This window comes from Zea mays, chromosome 1 (assembly GCF_902167145.1).
Source record: "Zea mays cultivar B73 chromosome 1, Zm-B73-REFERENCE-NAM-5.0, whole genome shotgun sequence".
NCBI classification, from domain to species: domain Eukaryota; kingdom Viridiplantae; phylum Streptophyta; class Magnoliopsida; order Poales; family Poaceae; genus Zea; species Zea mays.
In genome coordinates, this window is record NC_050096.1 from 120,265,882 (window position 1) to 120,280,689 (window position 14,808).

The 14,808-nt window shown below is 45.4% G+C and overlaps 1 pseudogene; it reads right to left on the bottom strand.

Annotated features, from left to right (window-relative positions):
* Positions 1 to 6,615: 6,615 nt before the first annotated feature.
* Positions 6,616 to 12,213, bottom strand: LOC103644882 (ATP synthase subunit gamma, chloroplastic-like; annotated as a pseudogene).
* Between the last annotated feature and the right edge of the window lie 2,595 nt (positions 12,214 to 14,808).

Sequence of the window (14,808 nt, forward strand, 5' to 3'; positions counted from 1 at the left end):
ACGAACTCCCCGGTGGTGTGGTCACCGAGGGGGGCGGCGCCAGCGTGGATCCTCCCGGTGAGCGCCGACGCACTCCATCCGAGCAGGTGGCGGCGCACCACATTGAGTGTCGCCTCAGTCTGGAAGCGGTCGGGTTGGCCAAGAGAAATCATGGCGTCAATGGCGGCGCACAGCAGAGACCATGAAGGCAAAGGAGCGCAGAGAGCTCAGAGGCGAAAGGGCATAGCAATTGGGAGAGAATGCGAAAGCGTAACTGCTGCTCGTGGGGCGAATCCCTCTTCAAGGCAGACTCTCCCGCTCGTGCCCCAAGACGCTACAGGAAATCCCGACCAGCGCACACCTGACGCCCAGGTGACCCAGTCTATGACATGGGGGCCCGGGTCCATAAGTCATATGGATTGTGTGCTGAATGCCTGGTGCGGAAAAAGCGAACCACCACGCGTGCCCGAAAAGCGAACCGCCGCCCGTGGTAGCGCGCCTCTTCACCTCCGCCGCAAGAAACAACAGCCCAATCACTGACATGGGGGACCGGGTCCACAAGTCATACAGCTGGTGCGCTGGTCTCCGAGTGCGGAAAAAGCGAACCGCCACGCGAGGAGAGAACCGTCCCGCACGACCGCGCGCCGCTTCGAGGCTACCGCAAAGAGATATTTTTTAACCCTAGCGGCGGCAACTAGACGCCCCGCGCGTAGCCCGATGGAACCGCCAGACGTGGGGCCGCTGGACTGTCAGCCGCGGGGACAGACATGGCAGTCGGCGTGACCGAAGGCGGACTGACGGTGAGTGCATCAGCAGACGCACTGAAGCGGCGCGCTAGTCACCAATTAAGCCACGTTGAGGCGAAGTTCAAGCTTTGGCCCCACCTGCAGGCTTGCATCCTACACTAAGGTGGGCCCGGGGGCCACTGTCAGTACCCTAGAATAGGGGTACCCCTTACTACCGTATAAAGACACGGTACCCGCACGACTATCTCTAGTCGCGTGGTAAAGGAGCTGTGCATGGGACCAGACCACGGCTCGCACCAGCCTCGGGCGACTACTCTGGGCCAGCAATAGCACCCGATCCCACAACGTGGACGGCTCCGGGGCCGCCACATGGCCAGAGAAGATAATATACCCCAAGGTATCAACTGTGAGTCCGAAGCCTCATGGGAAAGTGCCGGACCCCTGTATATACAGACTAGACCTCCGGGTAAGGTCCAGGACCTCCATGGGCGCAAGCCGGACCCCTAGGATAGGTTCCGGACCCCTCTGTGTGGGGTCCAGGCCACTCACAGCAGGGTCCTAGGATTCTGTGACAAAGAATACTCAGGCCTTAATCAAGGCCAGGCGGTGGTCCGGTGCCGACACGTGTCTGGACCATACTGTATACGCTTATGCTCCCCACTCAGGCGGAGCCCCGATGCTGCCACGTGGCATGGTGCACGTGACATAAGCAAATGGGCGGAGCCTGACGTAAGGCCTCTGGGCCGCACGGCCACTACATTTAATGCGTATAAGGCGCGCCGCCTGTCTATTCCACTGGCAGGTGATGTGCCGCCTCAGCATTTAATGAGCCCTGTCCCTTCCACTGGCAGGCGATGTGCCGCCTCAGCATTTAATGAGCCCAGTCCATTCCTCTAGTGGACGGCGACCAGACCATCCCGTAGGCGGCGTGCCTGTCCATTCCATTGGCAGGCGGCACGTCCATACTGCCGCATGCGCTACGCTCATCATTACTCGCGCGTTACCGAGGAAGCAGCGACGACATATCAATACTGTATGGACTACGGACATTATGGCGCTCGGAGTTCGCCCAGGCGTTACAAGCATTAGTTATTTCCTTCCATTTTGCCCCTGGGCACACATGTCGGGGCTCTGTATCCTTGTGCGTGTCCCCCTTGAGCTATAAAAGGGAGGGCACACGACGTTACAAGGTAGACTCAACTTAGCTTCACTCAGACGCTCTCAAGCTCACTTGGACTCAAACACACTTACACACTCACTTACAAGCTCTCAATACTACATACAGTGGAGTAGGGTATTACGCTCCGGCGGCCTGAACCACTCTAAACCCTTGTGTGTTCTTGTGTTCATCCCGAATTCATCTAGCAGGTAAAACGCTTAGGCCCCTCCTCATCTTAGGATTTAGGGCGGGTGCGTTCTGCCACCCGGTCGGAGAATTTCCTCTCCGACATTCACCTTAGCCATGATACCTCGGACCACAAGTTGTCACTTGGTCTTCACCTTTGCTTAATCCCTTTCATGCTATCTTCACCCTATCAAACCATTCTTGAGTCACATCATAGTGAGCATCCATTGAGAGAATCATTTCTTCAATATTGTGAACCTTGCTTGAATGTCATCTAGATATAAATGCTAAGATCAATCAAGCTCTACTTTGATTCTCATATAAGCATATATGGACTAATAGTAATATGGTAAAGCCAATTCACGATTCCTCATATCTTATTCACTTTGGCTTGACCAATCCTCTTAATCACTTCAACGTCTATTCTGATCATATTTATGCATAGTGATTTCTTAGGTCTTGTCCATATATTCAAACCAATATAGAGATCATATTATATCCATTTTCATTGTCTCATTGGTTATTTAACCTTGTGTTGAACCTTTGTTAACTGATCATTATACACTATTCAAGTATGTTCATCATAGTGAATTTCATGTTCAACACTTAGCAAACTTGTTAGACCTTTAAATATATTGTTATTTACAAATTTTGTCAACAAAAGGGATGAATGAACTTTCAATTTATCCATTTCCTTGTTTTTTACAAATTTTGTCACCCATGAATGATGCATTAGGTGATATGAGTTATGTGACTAGACTATTGATGCATGTCCTTCCTTGAAATTTGATTATCCTCCTTGATACATGTTTTATAAATAGAACGAATACTGCTTAGACCTGCTTAGAAAATTTAAAGTGTTTTTAAAAAGGATGATGTGTAACACTGGATATGGGTTTTTGTGAACAAGAACTTATGGTGGTAAATCCATCATGGCCATGATGGATTCAACACATAGAAAGAGTATCTCTGCTAGGTACCAATTTTTGAGTTATAAGTTTATAAGATGAGACGGGACGGTTGAATTGCACAAGAAAGAAGTCTCAATGTAGTGTCTCCGTCTAAGTCGTTTAAGGATCCACCCAGTGTAGGATTGATGATCAAGGACTTTTACCTTCTGATCGAGTCGTTTAATAAAGAAGCTGCTCTAGAAGATGGATGACCAGGGGCTTCGGAGGAAGAATCCACCCGAGGCACGTCAGGTCTATTAACAACTCTACTCAGAGTGATGACAGAGGAAGTCAACAAAAGAGGCCACAGTATTCCTTGCAAGCTTCGGGGCAGCAACAAAGCTCTTTTCGGTCGCCAGCTCCAAGAGGCAGAGGCGCCAGGGGCTTCAGAGGAAGGTTTGGGGATCAGCCTAGAAAAATTTATTGCTTATTCTGTGGTGAGGACAAGGGCCATACTACAAGGATGTGCCATGTCACCATTCAGAAACAAAAGGAAATAGCAGAAGCCGCAGCTCAGCAGAACCAGCCGAAGCAGGTCATGCACACTGCTTCGTATCACTCACCCTACATACCAGAGTATGTGGGTAACCATCCTACAGCTTCTGTTGCTTCGGCTAGCCAGCCACAGACATCTTGGCCACAGCCTCCACCTCCGCCACCACAACAACCTGCATATTCACAAGGCCAGCAGCCAGAAGGGACCCAACAGACCCATCAGCAGCGAGATTTCAGGGAGGAGTCCGAAGCTCGCACAGTCAACAGTACTGTGCATGAATCGAAACATATCTATTGAGAGATATCCTACCCCTGAAACAGTTTTTACATTCATTGTCATTTTCTTTTTAATAAGGAACAATTATTGTAAACATAGTTTTCTTGCCATTTTCAATTTCTTGTAATAGCTTTGTTCTTGTCGTATTGGAATATATCTTCTCCACAGACTCACGAAGTCCAAAAATTGTTGAAGCTCAAAAGTCGTTCCTAAGGGAATGCAGGGCTAAAAATCACATTGCAAGTATCACCGAAGCTACAAAAAGTCGTTCCTAAGGAACGCAGCGTAAGTTTGCCGAAGCTACAAAAAGTCGTTCCTAAGGGAGCGCAGTGTAAGTTTTCTGCTCAAAAGTCGTTCCAAAGGGAATGCAGAGCCAAATACCGCCGAAATATAAGGCGAAGCGTGAAAAGTCAACGCGAATACCACCGAAATAGAAGGCGAAGAAGTTCAAAAGACGTTCCTAAGGGAATGCAGAACTTACAGCGAAAAGTCAGCGCTGATACACCGAAAAATAAGCGGTGAAGCCAAAAAATAAGCGGCAAAGAGATTGTGTATTCCACTATGGGGGTGTGAGTGTGTGTCTTCGGCATAAACATCATTACGCATAACATAACATCATCACATCATTTCGCATAACATAACATCATACATCATATTGCATCAATGGCACAAGAAGGGGATACAATGTTGATCTTCAGAGAATGCTTCGAATAAGTACAGCTTCATCAGCTCTGATGTGGAGGAAGAAATCTATTGTTTACGAAGCATTAATGTTTTTACGACGCTTGGATGTTCTTTACGAAGTATGAATATTCCCACGGGACATAAAAGTTTTTCTTCACGAAGCATGAAAAGAAGGGAAGGTGTTTTTTTAGCCGAAGGCTCAAAAACGGTATATACATAAAGTTTCATGCATCGTAAAGAACTGAATTACAAACAATTTACATATTACATTCAAAGATACAAACATCGAATATTACAGACTTAGTTCAGCAAATCTTTACTACTCTATAAGCCCTTATTGTAGGCGTCCACAGTCGTGCACCGTGTTCTGCCTGTTGACGCCGCCCGCGCGCCCCGCTCCCCCTTCCCTGGCGCGAGATGGATCCGCCACGAATCGCCCACAAATCGCGCCAGGTCGCAAGCTCACACTTCCATCCATGGCAGTCGTGCCCCGCTCCCCTTCATGGCAGTCGCGACAGGTCAGTCCTTCCCAAATAACCTCCACGCCAGGGAAGGTATTTCCCAAATCACGCATCCTGTCGGATGGGGCGCACGTCCAGCGGGATCCACGAGAGAGGACGCAGGCTGTGGCGGCCCACCTCGTACGCCTCGTGCTCCCGCGGGTGTACCCCACGAACACACGGAACGGCTCCCCCGACGTCAGCGGTAGCGCCGACATTGCTGGCCTGAGTAGGGTGGATCTGGTCGGTGGAACGAGGAAGCTGGGAGGAGCGGCCCAGAGGAGGGCACGGGAGGTGGGACCCAGGCTAAAGATGGTGAGGAGCATGCGTGAGCAGGGGGGCGGGAGATGGCCAGATGGAGATTTCCTGGTTTCCTCCCCGCCACTGCCGAGCGGCCGTGCTGGTCCTGGTTTTAGGTGGAAAATGCGTCCAGCCGTCGTCCCCACGTCCGCACGTGTACGGGTCAGTGACGCGTGGACCAAGATGGGGTTGGGTCTGCCTCCATGGCCCAGGAGTCAGCGGGACGCGATGCAACCCAGCTGCAGGGATGTCAGTGCTGGGAGCGACGGGCGCTGTTGCATTGGGAGCACAACCAGAAACTAGCGGAAGCGTCGTCATCAGCAATTCAGCATCGGCGCCACCGCTAGTGTAGTTGTCGCGGACGTCGACGATGGAGCCGTACATGGAGGAGTTGTTGTCGGTTGCCGCTTCCAGCGGACGATGAGATAATACCGGAGGCGCCGTCGTCGCAGTAGGCACGATCAAGCCTGGATGGGACGGTGTTGACACGGCACGTCCTGTGCGCGACGATCTCGAACTGGGACAGGTCGTGGTAATGTTCTTCTAGGATTCTTTCGTCATTTCTTTTTCTGCATCGTTGAAACTGATCGAGGGTAGTGCATCTTTCTGATGGTCAGAGACTCATGATCAGTTCTTTAAGTACTCCTTAGTTATTTCCGCTTTTGCTTCCTTCCAACTCATTGAGCTTAGCTGCGTTCCTGCTCTTTTGTTCAGACTTCAGAGTTGAATCCACCTTAATGAACCAAATGTCTTAATACCAAGGAACGATGACTTGTTAGTTCTTACATTAGCATGAATAGATCCTTGGTTTTCATTGCTCTTATACTCTGTCTGGATGTGAGAATGATTTCAGTATGAACTGTTGGTAGCATGTTGATGGAAGATCTAAAACCCAAAAACAGAGTCGGATCTAGCTGTGAGTCAGCGAAGGCTCTACCCTTCCCCCTACGTCTGTCGAAATCTTGGAGCCCCTGACTCTCTCCATGAAGTTTGCAATATTCTTTTTGAAGTAATCGCCATCTGAAGATGCGACCAGAGGTTGAAGACAACAATAACTGTCATCTGGGACTAGATTTGGGTCTTTTCATCACCCTCAGGGATGTTTTCCCTTTCAGTCCAGTAAGGCCCGAGCGGTGTCTCGTGATTTTTACACTGAGAACCAGCCCACCTTATTTCCGGCCGTGAGACCATCTCCATCATTCCCTCAATATTTCTCTGAAGGTATATAATTGCTCATGGTGCTTCTAGAGAAATATAATTGGTCTTTTGTATTCTGGAAGTATATAATAATCTTGTTTTTTTCGAGGCCTTCAATCCATTTTCCATGCCAGGTATTTACCTAACGTGCATTGTGGAGCTCGATGGCATTGTCGGTGGCGCTGCTCATGGCGCTCATCCGGGCGGCGAGCTCGCTAGCGAGCGACTCCTGCGGGACACGGAGGAGCTGGCTGTTGAGGTAGAGCGGGAGCAGCGCGTCCAGGATCTACACGGGGTCCTGCTCGAACTGCACCACGGGGGAGAAGGGTTGCATCTCGATCTTCACCTTCTCGCGCTCCACGGTGAGCTTCCCCTCCTTGGTGGTGAGGCGGAAGAGCTCGTCCTCGGTGGCGTCCATGCAGACGGTGGCGCCGGCGGCTTCACGAGGATGGCTGCCGCGGCGGGGGAGGAGGCGTTGTCTAGCGCCACCAAGCAGAAGGTGGCGGCGGTGAAGCAGTACATCGAGAACCACTACATGTCGCAGATGATGTCGCTTCAGGATGGCAAGGAGAGGTCAGTCCAGTCCACTCCACTCCACTTTCCTTCCTGGTGTGATGGCAATGCGCGTGTGCCTGGGTGATTTGAGGGGGACTCAGTGCTGGGAAATCATTATATTTATCAAGTGTTGTAACTTTGAGCTGGGCAGTTGGCCTCGGTCTTCTATTAATTGCTAAGTGATCATTCATCATTTACTATTATCAGCTTGTCTATGCCATTTTTAGGGGAGCCGGGTTCTGTAAGCCTATTAACATTTTATCTGTTTGCAAATACTTACAAAACTGCTAATGGTCTGTTTGGTTCCAGGGACTAAAGATTAGTCCCTCCATTTTAGTCTCATTATTTTCTTTTGCAATGAGAAAACAGATTAACCCAACAAGGTGGAACATACCATACATAATTATCAACTTATATGGTCAAGAATGAGGATAAAATCTGCCCATAGAGAAGGGAATAAGTTGTAACCAGTTAACTGATGAAATCATAGTCGAGTGTTTCAATTATATAGTCCACATCGTGATATTAATTTGTTTAGTCCATAATTAAATTCTTATGAACCACATCATTATATTAATTTGTATAGAGTCCATGTCATGCTTCCCAGCAGGATCAAGGTCGTTGCCGTCTCCAGGTCCATCAAATGCGACAAGGTCGAGCGCACACAATTCTGCTCCGAAGTCATCTCCTTTCAATAGGTTGATTTTGATATGATTCTTCTACTATAAAGTGTTGGACATGTTGTTGTTATTTTGCTTTGGTTCATGGATGCCCACTACTTTGTTTTGAACCAACCAAGAAATAAACTTTTTGCAAATATCATGTGCTTCTGAATATGAACTGCGAGGCAATATTTCAGTTTGCTTTTGAGACTGATTGCACTATTCTTTCTTGGTGTTTAGAACTGTTGCATGCAAAGTACCATAGTTTGTATAACTGAGAACCAAGTTCCTATTTTTTAGAGTGCAATACCAGTATCTTTTTATTTTTGTCAAACATAGCAGCTTGGATCTGGGCGAAACAACCCCCATTCTTTCTGGGCTGATAGAGATTTGCCTTCAAAGAGATGATGATTACTTTCTTTCCAAATACTCCACGGAGTACCATTGACACTTACCCTCAAGGGTAAAAACACAAATATCATTGACATTGTGCACAAAGTCTTCATCAGTATTTCACTGTCAAGTCATTGTTCCATCTTCCTAGGAACTGATATACGTAAAGATACACAGTATATTCTTATACAATAGATTGGTGTATCTAAAGATTCTACTGCGAATCTGCGATGGACTATACCATCATTTTTGAGAAAATAGATTGTATCCCAATCATGTTTGTTTGCTCAGATCAATAAGTTTGCTTCTGAGACTGATTGCACTATTCTTGATTGGTGTTTATAACTGTTGCCTGCACAATAACATAGTTTGTCTATCTGAGAACCAAGTTCCTGTTTTTTAGAGTGCAGCACCATTATCTTTTTATTTTTGTCAAACATAGCTGTCTTGGTAACTTCATATTTTTGTCCTACTAGCCTACAGTTGTTGTAATTGAAGCGGGTCAAGACATAGCATTTGCAAAGATTTAGTTCATTCTAATCACTCTGCAATATTTCGGGTATCTCACATAAAGTTTTTCTTGCAGTTCTATTTCCTTTTCTCATGGTGTCATCTTTCTTATTTTTGTCTTTGATCTTACAGTTGTTGTAATTGAAGCTATTTTTAGTTGCCAGAATTTGTTTTCTCAACTGTAGGCTATGCTATTTTTAGTTGGTAATAAGTCGCTTGTTTATTATTCCATGTTGCAATATTATTTGTTGTTGAAGCGCAAATATTCATAGAGATTTCCTGCATGTCATGATTCTGAATGCTTCCTCTTCTGTTTACTGCCAGGATTTGTTTTCTGTCTCTCCAGCATATATATTTGGAGCCATTCTGCCTGCTTTTATGGTCGCTGGACTTTACTTCTTTGATCACAACGTAGATTCACAGTTGGCACAACAAAAAGAGTATAATTTGAAGAAGCCTTCTGCCTACCACTATAACATTTTGGTCCTTGGATTCGTGGTATGTGGCACATGAGTCTGTCATACAAATTGTTTATTTAGAGTGTACATTTGGTTGTAAGTTTAACCTTAGTTTCTTGGGATCTCAATCACATTCGTCAGACCAAGTGTGACAATTTGTTTGTCTTCCAACTATAGTATAGAAATGATACAGACGCTTGGTCTGCGTTTTTAGTTCAGATATTATGGCTGTTTAGTTAGTTTCTTTTCTCACAGTATTAAATGTCAGGTCCTGCTCTGCGGTTTGCTTGGTATCCCTCCATCTAATGGAGTGCTTCCTCAGTCTCCCATGCACACAAAAAGTCTTGCTGTCATTAAGAGGCAGGTTGGTGAAATTCAAATCGATTCATGTGGTTTGCTAACCTAATCATCTTTCCTCATACATTTCCATCTCTTAAGTTCAGTTTCTAAGCAAAAAGATGGTTGATACTGCCAAGGAGAGCATAGGAGGAAGTGCTACCAGTTTGGAAATATATGGCAAGATGGAAGAAGTTTTCATCAAAATGGATAGCGAAGAGAATGTGAGCCTTTTGACTTATTTATATGTGCCAACAAAAAACAAAGCTTTTGAATCTTACAGCAATTTGCGTTTGCCAATTAGATATGGGCTCTCCTTAATTTTTTTCCCGTACCTAACTACCACCTAAATGTTGTCCATGTTATTCTTTATGGAAAACTTACCAGTAAAATAATGGTAATGCTCAACACGTTGTCTTTTCAGACTGATTCTGTTGAAAGGGAGTTGAAGAACTTCAAGGATGTTGTTCTGCAAGAAGGCAACGAAGAAGGGAGATTGGCTAGAGAATTTGACCCTCGCAAACATATAGAAGCCCACTTGCCTGTTCGAGTGAACGAATAGAGACTGAGCAATCTGCTGCAGTCCATACTGGTTGGTGGGTGTGTTGGAGCTATGCCAGTCATCAGGATGATACCCACATCGGTCCTCTAGGGTTACTTTGCCTACATGGCCATTAACAGTCTACCAGGGAATCAGTTCTGGGAGAGGATATAGCTTCTGTTCATTACAGAAAGACGATGCTACAAGTAACATCTCTGTTCCGCAGCAATTCACTTCAACTGAACGATTGGGCTAGCACGAGCACAAATGCAGAGCCTGTGTTTCTTCTTTACGACTAATCATCCGATTACGCCGTGGTTGCAGGGTTCTTGAAGGTCCCCATGCATTGTTTGTGAGGTTGATATAAGCTTTTACTGTAGTACACAATCATGAAACTCTTTTATCTTTGAGAGGTTGATATAAGCTTTTATTGTAGTACACAATCAGTTAGTGACCTAAATAATGATCTTATTCAACTAACTTTATCTTATTTTGTAGCCTTGTGCTTCTTTCTACTGAGTTGTCTTGTACCAACTAAAAATAGAGGTATTTTATCTCAGGTTCTCTACTATGTGTAATCTCATATCAAGATTAATGAGTATCATGATCGTATAATTTTGGTGAGTATCCATGGAATGCCCAGGTTATCCTCTAAATGCATGAGCTTTTACTTTCCTTAATTTTATAGATGCTATCATGATTCTAATTATTTTTCTAAACCACCATAGAATCCTATCAACCCATATGGCAAGGCAAAGAAAATGACAGTGGACATCATCCTAGATTTTACAAAATCAAAGGAGCAACCAGACATGGCTGTCATGATCTAAGGTTTGTTTTCAATAACCTATATTAAATTGTAACCCATGGAATAGTTCTAACATGTTTCCCGCTCTTTATAAATTAGATACTTCAACGTGATTGGATCGAATCCAGACATATGACTAGGAGAAGCTCCAAGACCACTTTGTCAAGGGTCTCTGCAATGCACTTACTGGTGCATGGTTTACTGGAGGTTGTGCGCATGAATGTGCCACACATTGGTATGGGAGTTGGAGTTGAAGCAGGTAATTTTCACCAACATTGGTATGTGAACTGGAGTTGAAGCAGGTTATTCATTTGATGAAAGTGTGCATATAATATTATCTCAAATCCCAGTCGCTGCTTGAACTGTTTTGTTGTCACTATGGCAGGAGACATGATTGTCATTCCTATCCTGTGCACACTGCCTCCACGTCGTCATTCGTCGTCGCTCTCGCAGTCCCGATACCGGAGTATGGTTGCTAGGGGAGAGCAGTCCAAGGCAAATTTGCCATGTTGGAGTAGCCACAGGAGCTAAGGGGCTGCAGTCACAGGTCCTGCTAGCCAGGATGGAGCAATCATAGGACCTCCTAGCAGTCCAAGGCAAATTTGCAAGGTGAAGTAGTTGCAACTTCTGAAACCCACGTGATAACATGCTCAAGCGTTCGTATGTCTGAAAACTGAGATTGACAGCCCTTTGCAAATGATGAAGATGTTAATATGAACCTGTGAACATGTTTCCCTAAATCTGTGAAATTGAATTCGACGGCAGTTTGCCGAACACCACCGCTAGCTGCTAGCTTAGTGTTATGATGGTATCTTGCCTCGTGGTTTTGTATATCATAGTAATGTTTGTCGTTTTGTATTTATGCTTTATACTAATTTTTAACATTCGTGGCACCGCACGGGCACTCACCTAGTATTACATTAATATCTTAGAAATGTTTTTACAATAGCTGCTATTCTTCCTTCAGAACTTTTTCAGCAATTTTGTTAAGTAGCTTGGTAACAACTTCGTCTACAATAGCTTCGACCATATTAATAATTTCTATTGCCTTCTTTGTCTCTGGGTCGGCCAGTGGATTGAATGGCTCTGGGGGAGGAGATAGTTCAGCTGCGGTAGAAGACATAAATTAGTTCAAAGTCACAAAAATAAACAACAAAGTTAAAAGCCATTAAGTAATACCTATCCGTCTTTCGAGTTCCGCAGCTTTTTCAGCTGCTTTCGCTGCTTCTCGAGCGTCATGAGTATCTTTTTCGCTTTTCTTTATTATTTCATGGGCCATCCCTCGGCCACCATTTTCCCAGATGTCAGTGAAAAATTTTTCACCTATTGAGCTTGCTTCGGCCGAGGTGTCCTTCGTATCGTCGATGGAGAAGGCAGCTTCGGCCTGAGCCAAGGTTTTAACATGTTCGCAACCTGCCTTTTCCAGAATGGCCGCAACTCCCCTCGCACCAGAGAATGCACAAACGTCCCCACGGTCACTCAGAATCTCTTCAAAAGCTTCGGCTTCACCGCTAATCCACTCGATTACGCCCTCAGGATCGCCAGTATGAAGTTGTCTTCGTTCGAGTACGCGGCCACGTTGGCGAAGCTAGTCTTTATCTTTTTTACGCACTCCACAGATTTTTCAAAACATCTTTCTTTTGATGAGCGAAGTTCTGCAACTATTTTTTCACAATAATTTTTCTAGTATTCACTAGCATCTCGGTCAGCTTCGGCAACAGCGCATTTTAATTTGGACTCAGCTAACTGTTTCCGAAGGTCTTCAATTTCACTTTTCTGGGCTTCAACTTGAGCTTTGGAAGTATCCTCGTCTTCTTTTATTTTGCTCACCAATGAAATTAATATTTTATCTTTTTCGAGACCTTCGTTACTTAGTTCAATTACTTCTGAACGAAGGTTGTTTAGAGCTATAGTGTATCCTTCGTCTTCGATATTTTTCTGTGCCCTGAGGGCATTGCTAAGGATCAAGCCCTACAAAAGGAGCATAGTATTAAGCATCAGCAAATAAAAAAAATTCGTTTTCAAGTACAAAAATTTGATTTTCACAGCTTTATACTATTATATGCTAAACTGTCGGCAATTCATCCTTCGACAGTACTAAAAGCACATCTTCTAATGTTGGAAATCCGAAGCTTCTGCTCATCTCCCGGCAGACAGATATCTCCTTGTTGTCCGAGAGACAGTACAAAAAATCCTCTTCTCTGCTGCCGTTGAACACTAATGCCCCCTTCGGATATTTCAGCTTCTGGGCATAGTGTAGAGCTTCTCGTTCTTCTTCCTCAGAGAGTCTTTTTCCCGAAGCATGACGGATGATATATTCAATATTTTCTTTTAAAGCTTCGGGACCAGACGCGGGAGTTTTCTCAGGCAAACTCTGCTCTATAGCCTCTTCCTCTGTTGCCTGCTTTTCGAATTCCAAAGGTTGTTTATTTGCAGGCTCTGAAGGCCTAGCTTCGGCACCAACTTGGCTCGCTGCAGCTTCAACTTCGGCCGATTTTGTTTTAGCTTCGCTTTGCAATTTCGAAGCCTTGACGATTTTCCCTGAAGGAGTAGACTTTAAAGCCGTCACTGTTTCTAACACATCCAGTACATTTACCATCCTTTTTCTTTTCGGGGTTACCGCAAGACCTTTTTGTGTCGTCGACACTGATATTTCCGCCGAAGGACTTAAAATCTCTAACCTTTTTGCTTCTTCAGTTTTTGGTTCTTCGACCTTATCTCTATCAGCCTTTGGTTCAGTTATCTCGGCTGAGGGCGCCTTCGATATGGTAGCCAGTTATTCAGCCTTCTGTGTAGGAGGAGTGGGCTCTTTTGGAGCAGCAGCTGAAGAAGTTTCCTCGCCAAAATCAGGCACCACGGCCGGCTCAATGTAGTGTGGCCGATGGATAAGAACCTTCAACTTCTTGCTCTTCGATGCAGGCTCATCTAAAGCAGCCGAAGCAGCAGTCTTGGTTGAGGTAGCAGCCTTGGTAGAAGCAGCAGTCTTCCTCTTCTTTCCCCGTCCCTATAGTGGATAGCAGTAGTCAGGGTACACAAATCCAATAGCATCAAAAACCTTATTTAATCTTTTCTTTTTTCGGCTCCCAAAGGCCACAGATAGCGCATTATCTTCGGACTTGGAATATGTTCCAAGTAGCTCATCACTAGTATTTTCAACACACTTAAGCCAGTCATCATTTGGTTCAACAAACTGGTCTCCAAACCTCAAGGTATATTTCAATCGAACCAGACCACCTTCGCTAGGGTTAGTGATAGTTTCTTTTGGCATTTCCCATTTGTGTATCAGTGGCCATATCCTGTAAGCTACATGTTCTTGAACTAAGTCTCTTGTCCCAATAAAAGAGCAAACTGCGCTGAAGGCCCTTCGGCATGCTTCGGCTGCCGCATCAATTTCTACCTTCGGCTTCCTGAGGCCGAAGCGGGACCAGATGGGGCGCATGATGATCTCTTTAATGTCTTCTCTCGCCTTCAAATCATTTTTCACATAAAACCACTCCTCCTTCCAGGCCCCGGGCCACCTCTTCCGAAACGTTGGCACTGGGTAGATTGAGCCAGAGCGAGCAACGAAGCTATAGCAACCAAAATTGTTATGATACTGTTCTTTACCCCAGGGCTTCGTCTCATACGAAAGTTCATGCATACTGCAAAAACATCTTGCACTTGGCTCGGGACCTTGACTTCTCACAGCCCGGACGAAGATCCCCATTCTAATAATTGCTTCAGGAGTGATCTGGTGAAGGAAAATTTGGTATGTCTTTAAAACCTCAACAACAAATCTGCTCAACAGAAACCAAAGTCCAGCTTTGAAGAAGCTTCAGAAGATTACAACTTTGTTTTCTTCGGGAGCAGGAACGGCCCTGTCTACGTCAGCCCTCACAATAGATATATATCGAAAATACCTTCCTCTCTTATTATCAAGATGACTCTGTTTGATAGTTGATTTCCCGAAGACTGCATGACTTGGCTGCCAAGGCCGATCTTCAGAGTCTTCGCCTCCACTCTCCACATCATAGTTGTCGCTATCATCGGTATCTTCAGACAAGCCTTCCATTAACTCTTTGGTAATCTTCTC